At 36.8% G+C, this 7,731-nt stretch overlaps 1 non-coding gene across 1 annotated transcript; it reads left to right on the top strand.

The window, feature by feature from the left end:
• Positions 1-1,382: 1,382 nt before the first annotated feature.
• LOC118486161 lies at positions 1,383-1,489 on the top strand. Its single transcript, XR_004878017.1, has one exon. It is a non-coding gene; the product is annotated as a small nucleolar RNA R71 (small nucleolar RNA).
• Positions 1,490-7,731: the final 6,242 nt, after the last annotated feature.

The raw sequence follows: 7,731 nt of genomic DNA, 5'->3' as shown, positions 1-7,731 counted from the left end.
TCGCCGACTTTGACCAATAGATTTTCAGCGACACCTTGTGGATATTTGATGGACCTATCGGCGAGTTGTATGCTCATTTTTGTAGGGCTTGTTTACCCTAGGCCAAGTCGGTCTAACATTGATGCGGGCATGAGGTTGATGCTAGCCCCGAGTTCGGCTAGTGCATTGCGAATGGGAGATTCCCCAATCGAACAAGGGATTGTGAAGCTTCCAGGGCCAATCTTCTTTTGCAGGAGTTTGTTGAGTAGCAAGGCGGAGCATTCTTCCCTTAAATTAACTAATTGCAGTGATTCAATTTTCCTTTTGTGAGTGAGGAAGTCCCTCATAAATTTTGAATATTTAGGCAATTGGGTTAGGACTTCAATAAATGGAATATTAACATGCAATTGTTTTAGCAAATTTTCGAACTTTGCGAATTGCTCATTGGTCTTTTGGCAAATTAACCGACCGGGGTACGAAACCGGAGGATTCTTGGTGGGCTCTTGATTTGGTGGAGGAGCCGTCTCTTGTTGGGGTGTTGGTGGAGCTGTGGTTTGGCTAGATCGGCTCTTTTCAGTTGGAGGTAAGGGAGGCTCCTCGGGACCCACGGTACGGTTTCTCAATGTGATGAGATGTACGTGTGCCTTTGGGTTGGTTTCGGTATTACTTGGTAACGCGCCTTGTGGTCTCTCGGAGATATTTTGAGATAGCTGATTTAATTGTTTTTCAATGTTTTCAATACTAGCTTGTTGATTTCTAAAATTCTATTCAAGTTGTTGAAATCGATCCGAGTTTTTCTTTTCGGTGTCGGAGATGAGGTGAGATACAGTATCTTCAAGCCTTTCTCGTCCCCATTATTGTTGAGAGAAATTTTGTGACTCGTTTCTTGGTTGTTGAAAGTTTGTTCGTTGGTTTAGATTTTGTTGGTTACTACTATTGCCGGGTTCTCTCCAACCAACGTTAGGGTGGTTACGCCATCCTTGGTTGTAGGTATCCGATGGAGGACCCGACGGCCTAGGTCTATTATCAATGTAGTTTAACGATTCTGTTTGATTATCGATTTCTTTCATACAACTCCAATTTTCATGTGGCCCATCACAACCCTCGCAAGCCATAACCGAAGCCGTTTTTGCCATTCCTAACTTTTTGATTTTTGAAGAAAGGGCTTCGATTTGGGCTTGCAAGGAAGTGCTCTCATCAACCTTATGGGCACCCGGGGTAATAGATTTCGTGCCTCGGGGAGTGTGCCATTGAAAATTGGTTTGATCAATTTCCTCAATTTGATTATAAATTTCATTTGGGCGGCGATTACCTAAAAGTCCCCCGGAGCTATAGAGTCGAGTGTTTGTCTTGTGTGTGGCAACAACCCATTATAGAAGGTGGATACTTGTTGCCATACTGCAAGACCGTGATGAGGACACTTTCTTAGTAGCTCCTTGAACCTTTCCCAAGTTTCATATAAGGATTCCCCGTCCTCTTATGAATATGTGTTAATTTCAGTCATTAATTTAGCCGTTTTAACAGGAGGGAAATACATGTACAGAAACTTTTGGGCTAGTTCATCCCTGGTGTTTACCGAGCCAACTGGGAGGGTGTTGAGCCAAGCCTTAGCTCGGTCTTTTAGTGAAAATGGAAACATTCGAAGGCGGATGGCGTCGTTGGATGCTCCATTGATCCGACAGGTATCACATATTTCTAAGAAATTAGTAATATGTAGATGGGGATCCTCGTCCGCAAGCCCATGGAAGGTTGCGGAGTTTTGAAGCATTTGTATCAAATGTGGCCGAAGTTCGAAGTTGTTGGCTTCGACATTCGGTGCATTGATAGCGGCGCCTAGATTACCTACGGTGGGACGTAGGTAATCCATGAGGGTACGTTGGTCCGCCATTGGACGTAGGTCCCCCGAAACTTTCTCTCTATTTTTAGCCTTGAGTCGTTTGCGTAGAAAGCGTTCGGGTACGTCTAGGGGTTCTTTTATATCGCTACCGGAACTGGAGCTCATACACTATGTGGAGAATGCGAAAGTGGCGCCTGAGTTCCAAGTCCTGTGATAAAAAACAGAAAAGAATTTCGGTCAGAACATTCACCATGGCCCCGTGCTCAGGTGAACACGGCTCGTGGTCGGAGTTACGGTGATTGTTTCCCGGATCCCTGTTACTGGGGAGTTGGACACGGCCCCGTGTTGCACCGACACGGCCCCGTGCTCAGCTCTCTGTAACTCGGAAAATAAAAACTGCCAGCGACAATGCTGAACACGGCCCGTGTCCGACCAGGCACGGCCCGCGCTGAGCTCTGTAGAAGCTGAAAAATTACGAAAATCCTAAAAATAAAAGAAAATTTTAGAAAAAACGATTAAGCCGTTGATTCCTAACTTTCTTAAAATCCTTGTGTCCCCGGCAACGGCGCCAAAAACTTGATGTGCGTGAAGTGTGATATATTTTAGGTGTATATTTTAAGCCCTTTTTACACTTTTTAGCCAAGTTTTAAATTTATAAAACACGATATTTACTAACACTAAACACACATAAGGGGCAAGTGCACCCGTCGTGGACGTAGTATAGTGTTGGTAAGATACCGAGGTCGTCCAAGGACACAAGAGCTTTTAGAACCAGTTTATCCTCAACGTCTAATCAAATCAAAAGTTAGAAAAAAGGTTTTAAACTAGAAAAACAAAACTAACTAAAATGCTGAAAATAAGTAAAAGTAAAAACAGATAGACAAGATGAATCACTTGGATCCGACTCGTGTGTAGTGTAACCTTTGATTATTTCGGCACTTTTGCACATTTTAAGAGATTATCTTAGTTATTGTAGTAGGCCCCACTTTTGAAGGCGACGTTACCCTCAACCAAGTAGTTTGAGTCAGCATGGATACAATCCTAAAGGGTCGGATTATTGAAAGATAATTAATTGAGTTATTAATGCATAATGTGCTAGGCCCCTCTTTTGAAGGTGACGTTACCCTCGACTAAGTAGTCTGAGTCAGCAGGGATACAGTCCTAAGTAGTCGGGTTAAAGTTTTAATAGTAGTTTAACTTATGAGGGGGTCAAAGAGTTTGGACCCCCGCCATCCAATACCGTTGGGTATTGAAGGAGGTCCTACTAAATTTGACCTAGGTCCTTTGCAGGATCTATACACTAAACAATGGCAAGACTCTTACCAAACAGTTCCCTTAACCCCCCGACCAGGTTGCCAACATATCTCCATATAGACCGTGGAGATATGAATGGTGAAAATCTTTTAGTTTATATAGACAGTAAAATAATGCCAAGACACCACGGACAAACGTTAAGGAAGAATCACCTTCAACATAAGAAACTAGTTATTAAAGTCATTAATACATAACCAAATAAAAGGTGCGAAAAGATTAAAAATAAAAGGTATTACACTAAACACTTGTCTTCACCAAATGATGTAAGAGACTAAGCAAACATGGCCTTTGATTGTCAAGAACTCTTACGATTAATCTTGGATCCCGAGACGACTCACACACTCTATGATGGACAATGGATGATGGTGGTGGATGATGGTGTTGTGATGGTGGTGAGTGGTGGGTGAAGTGTGAGAGAGGTGGTGTGCCAAGGGATGAGTTGCAAGTGAACCAAGCACCCCTATTTATAGGCTGAACAGAAGCTCGGGCACGGCCCCGTGCCCGTTGGGCACGGCCCCGTGTCCATCCTTCTCTCTTTCTTCATTAATTGAAGTTTGTCTGCATTAGTTGACCACGCCCCCGTGTCCGCTGAGCACGACCCCGTGTGCAGAAGCATATCTGTACTATCAAGATTTTCCTGGATTTCGCGAATCTTATAGTTGACCACGGCCCCGTATCCGCTGAGCACGTCCCCGTGGTAGGCGATGGAAGCTTCTACCACTTTGTCTTTTCTGCTGACACTTGGGCATGCCCCCGTGCTCAGTGAGCACGGGGCGTGTTCAGGCTTCTGTTCTCTTGTTTTGCTTGGGAAGATGCTGTAGGGGGGTCGGGCATGCCACGTTTGTTTCTTTTCTTGTATTTGTGTTAGATTTAGCTGCCTTTTTGCTTCTTGTGTTTATTTGAGCTCATTTAATCCTGAAAATACAAAAGGAAGACAAAAACACACTTTTTCCAACATTAGTACTAAAAAAGGGTTAATTTTATGCCACAATTGATGTAATTTATATGTTGCATTTTGCAGACATCAGTATTCGGCCGCCTCTCCGGACTAAAATTAAATGCTCTTACAATTAGTTATTAAACCGTGAAATCCAAATTATAACTATACATTTTGGTTTATAAAGCACTATCATTTATTCAAAAGAATTGATCAAGAGGAGCACAAATAGACACCATCAGAATCATACTTGTAGTGTTATATGCAATAAGGTGATCAGAAGACACCATCTACATCAGAAATGTAGTGTTATATGCAATAAGGTGATCAACAGACAACATGCACATATAACACTATGGCACCATCATAATTTCATAATTTCATAATCCAATAGGAGCACCAACACACAACACTATTAAAACACCCTTCATAATTTCATAGACCAAGAGGAGCACCAATAGACACAATCAACATCTAACTTTTAGTGTTATATGCAATAAGTTGATTAAAAGACACCATCTACATCAGAATTGTAGTGTTATATGCAATATGGTGATCAAAAGACAACATAAAACCCTAAAGTTGATACACATAATTGTTAAGGACAACACAATCATTAAGACCCATTAAAACACCACAGACCGATTCAAAATAAAACCTCCATTAAAACACCCTTCATTCATGCATATAACACTACAAATGTAAAATAGTTATATTCTACTTATATGACACTATCACACCATCTACATCACAAATAAAACCCTAAATAAAACCCTAAAGCTGATAACCGGGTTGTTAAGAACATCACAAACATCAATAGACACCATTTACAACCATACACTGTACCGAACATCAAATCCCCAATAAAACACTAAACTGGTTTCGAAATTGCTGCTTCTCGCTTCCTCTTCTAACCCGATGGCTTCATCGTACCTTTGTTTGAATCCATAGAACACCCGTTTGATTCTTGATTTTACTGTTTAACCTATATAAAATCGAACAAGAATGTGATGCGATTATTGAAATATAAAACACTTGAGTTCAACAGGAATTAGGCGACGAAGAATGTGCTCCGATTACCTTTAAAACACTTCTAGGTTTTTCGCTCTATGGTTACAGTGAAGGAAATCGAAGAATTTAGCTTTTACGGGAACTTCGCTGGTTTTTAGGATTTTGATGGGGGTTTTGGTTGTGTAGGATACGGTTACCATATTTGAAACATTGGAAAAGTCACTATTGCCCTTCAATTTTACATAAGGTCCTTCTAATTAAAACACAATTTACATTTTTATACTCTATTGATCTCAACCATTAGATCAAATATCCAATGGTTTAAAACACTTCCTACCCTTCTCACATTTTAAACACTTTTTACCATATCCCTACCCTATATTTTAATACTATGCTATGTAATATATTAATGAGTAAATTACTGTTTTGGCCCATGTGGTTTAGAGAGTTTAACCATTTAAGCCTAAAAAGAATTTTTTTTAACATATCAGAGACCCTGAGGTTTCATTTTATTATGGTTTTAGCCCTTGACACTAACTTTGTTACTTTTTTGTAGTTAAATGTAAGGGTAATTAGGTCATTATATACCTTAAGGGTTGTTTTTGATAATTACAAAGTTCTTTAATATTTAAGAGATTATTAATACAATTACTCAAGTTTTTTTTATTATTTCGTTATTTTCACCATTATTATTTAACAAAATACGTTTTAAATATATAAATAAATATGCATTTTCATTAACCATTTATTTTTATAAAAGTCGGTTTAAAAAATAATTTGTTATTTTACATTTTGTTTAAACCATCTATCGTTTTCGAAATTGTTCCATTTTAAACCATTTTTTTAAAGTCTTTTGTCTTTTAAAGTTTTTCTAACACTTTATTTTCATTTTTTTAAAATCATTTATCTTTAAACATTTCTAAACTACTCACTTTTTTAAGTCGTTTACCTTTAAATTTTACAAAAGAAGGTGTATAAAAAACAAAAGAAATGTAAGATTTGAAAAAAGGAAACATTCTAATAAAAACTTTGCAAAAGATCGTTCAGTTTTCAAACTTTTTTGTAGAATGGTTAACCTTTTCAAATCTTCCATTTCTTTGGTCCGTTTCTTTATTCAAAATTTGTTATTTTTTAAGAGTTTGTTTTTTTATAAACATCTTTTTTTTTAATCTTCGTTTTTTAAACCACTCGTTCGTTTAAATCGATCGTTTTTAAATTCCTTCAATTTATGAAATCGTTCATTTTCTAAAGTTCTTTTTCTCTAACGCCTATAAATAAACTAAATAAACTGAATACAAAGTTTAAAAATAAACGATTTCAAAAACGGTTCTAAAATGAATAGTTTAAAAAGAAACATTTTTAAAAATTAACGACTTATAATAACGAATTGTTTAAAAAGGTTAAAAAATGATTTTAAAAAGAATGGTATAAAATGAATCATTTAAAAAAATATTAAAAGACAAACAACTTTAAAAAGAACGATTTTAATTAACAAGTGGTTTAAAAATGAATAAGATAGACGGTTTTAAAAAAAAAGTTTATAAAAAAATGATTTTAAAAATAACGTTCATAAAAAACAACGCTTAATAAAAATACATATTTATTTGTATATGTAAAACATATTTTGTTAAATAATAGTCGTTAAAATAACGAAATAATAAAAAAAAAACTTGAGTAATTACATTAATAATCTCTTAAATATTAAAAAAAAACTTTGTAATTATCGAAAACAGCCCCTAAGATATATATAATTACGTAACTACCCTTACACTTAACTGCATAAAAAGTAACAAAGTTAGTATCAATTGGCAAAACCATTATAAATGCAACATCGGAGTTTGGTATTTTAAAAGATTCCTTTTTAATCTGAAATGGTTAAATTGGCTAAACCACAGGGGCCAAAATAATAATTTACTCTATATTAATATATACAAATGTGTAATAACAATTTAATCCATGGTCAAAAGATTTCATTCCCAAATAAAGGTCAATTACACTTGCAGTGTTTTGAGCTATTTTAGCTGGTCCCAAATTTATGGTTAAATGACACGTAACTGATCGGTTATTACCTTCAAAACCGATTAACTAAAACCGTCATAACTGATTGGTTATGGTTATAGTTTTCCATTAACCGACATCTCAATTATAGGTATGGTTTTGGGACAAAACCGACGTTAACTGACCCATACCCACCCGTAATAAGCATAACCAAACAGTTTCTACTACCAGAGAAGAGTAAGAACTTGGTTACACCAGGGAAGTAAATTAGAAGATGAAACTTCAACAATGAACAAGTGCAGGGCAATGCCAATGAGAAAAGCGGAATCAACCTGTTATTTGGAATGCAATGATTCCCTCAATGCTAGCGGCAAGGACCGTTTAGGTTAAGGATGGTTGAAAAGGGGAAGGGGTGATAGGCAAGGAGTAGAGAGAAGGGAGAGAAGTATGCTGTATATCGGGATCACTACTAGGAAAAAAGAAATTTAATGGCAAGGGTATATATAAAAGGATATATAAGACATGTTATAAATAGGTATATACCTTATGGGGAAGGTTCAAATAAAAACCACTAGTTATTGTGAAAACTCAAAAACTAATTAAAAAAGCCAAAAAAACATACCAATTTTTTTTTTTTTGCATAATAATTTTCGTA

The sequence above is a fragment of the Helianthus annuus genome, chromosome 13, assembly GCF_002127325.2.
Source record: "Helianthus annuus cultivar XRQ/B chromosome 13, HanXRQr2.0-SUNRISE, whole genome shotgun sequence".
Classification (NCBI taxonomy): domain Eukaryota; kingdom Viridiplantae; phylum Streptophyta; class Magnoliopsida; order Asterales; family Asteraceae; genus Helianthus; species Helianthus annuus.
The sequence above is the reverse complement of the archived record's forward strand: the minus strand, read 5'-3'. Positions and strand labels throughout refer to the sequence as shown.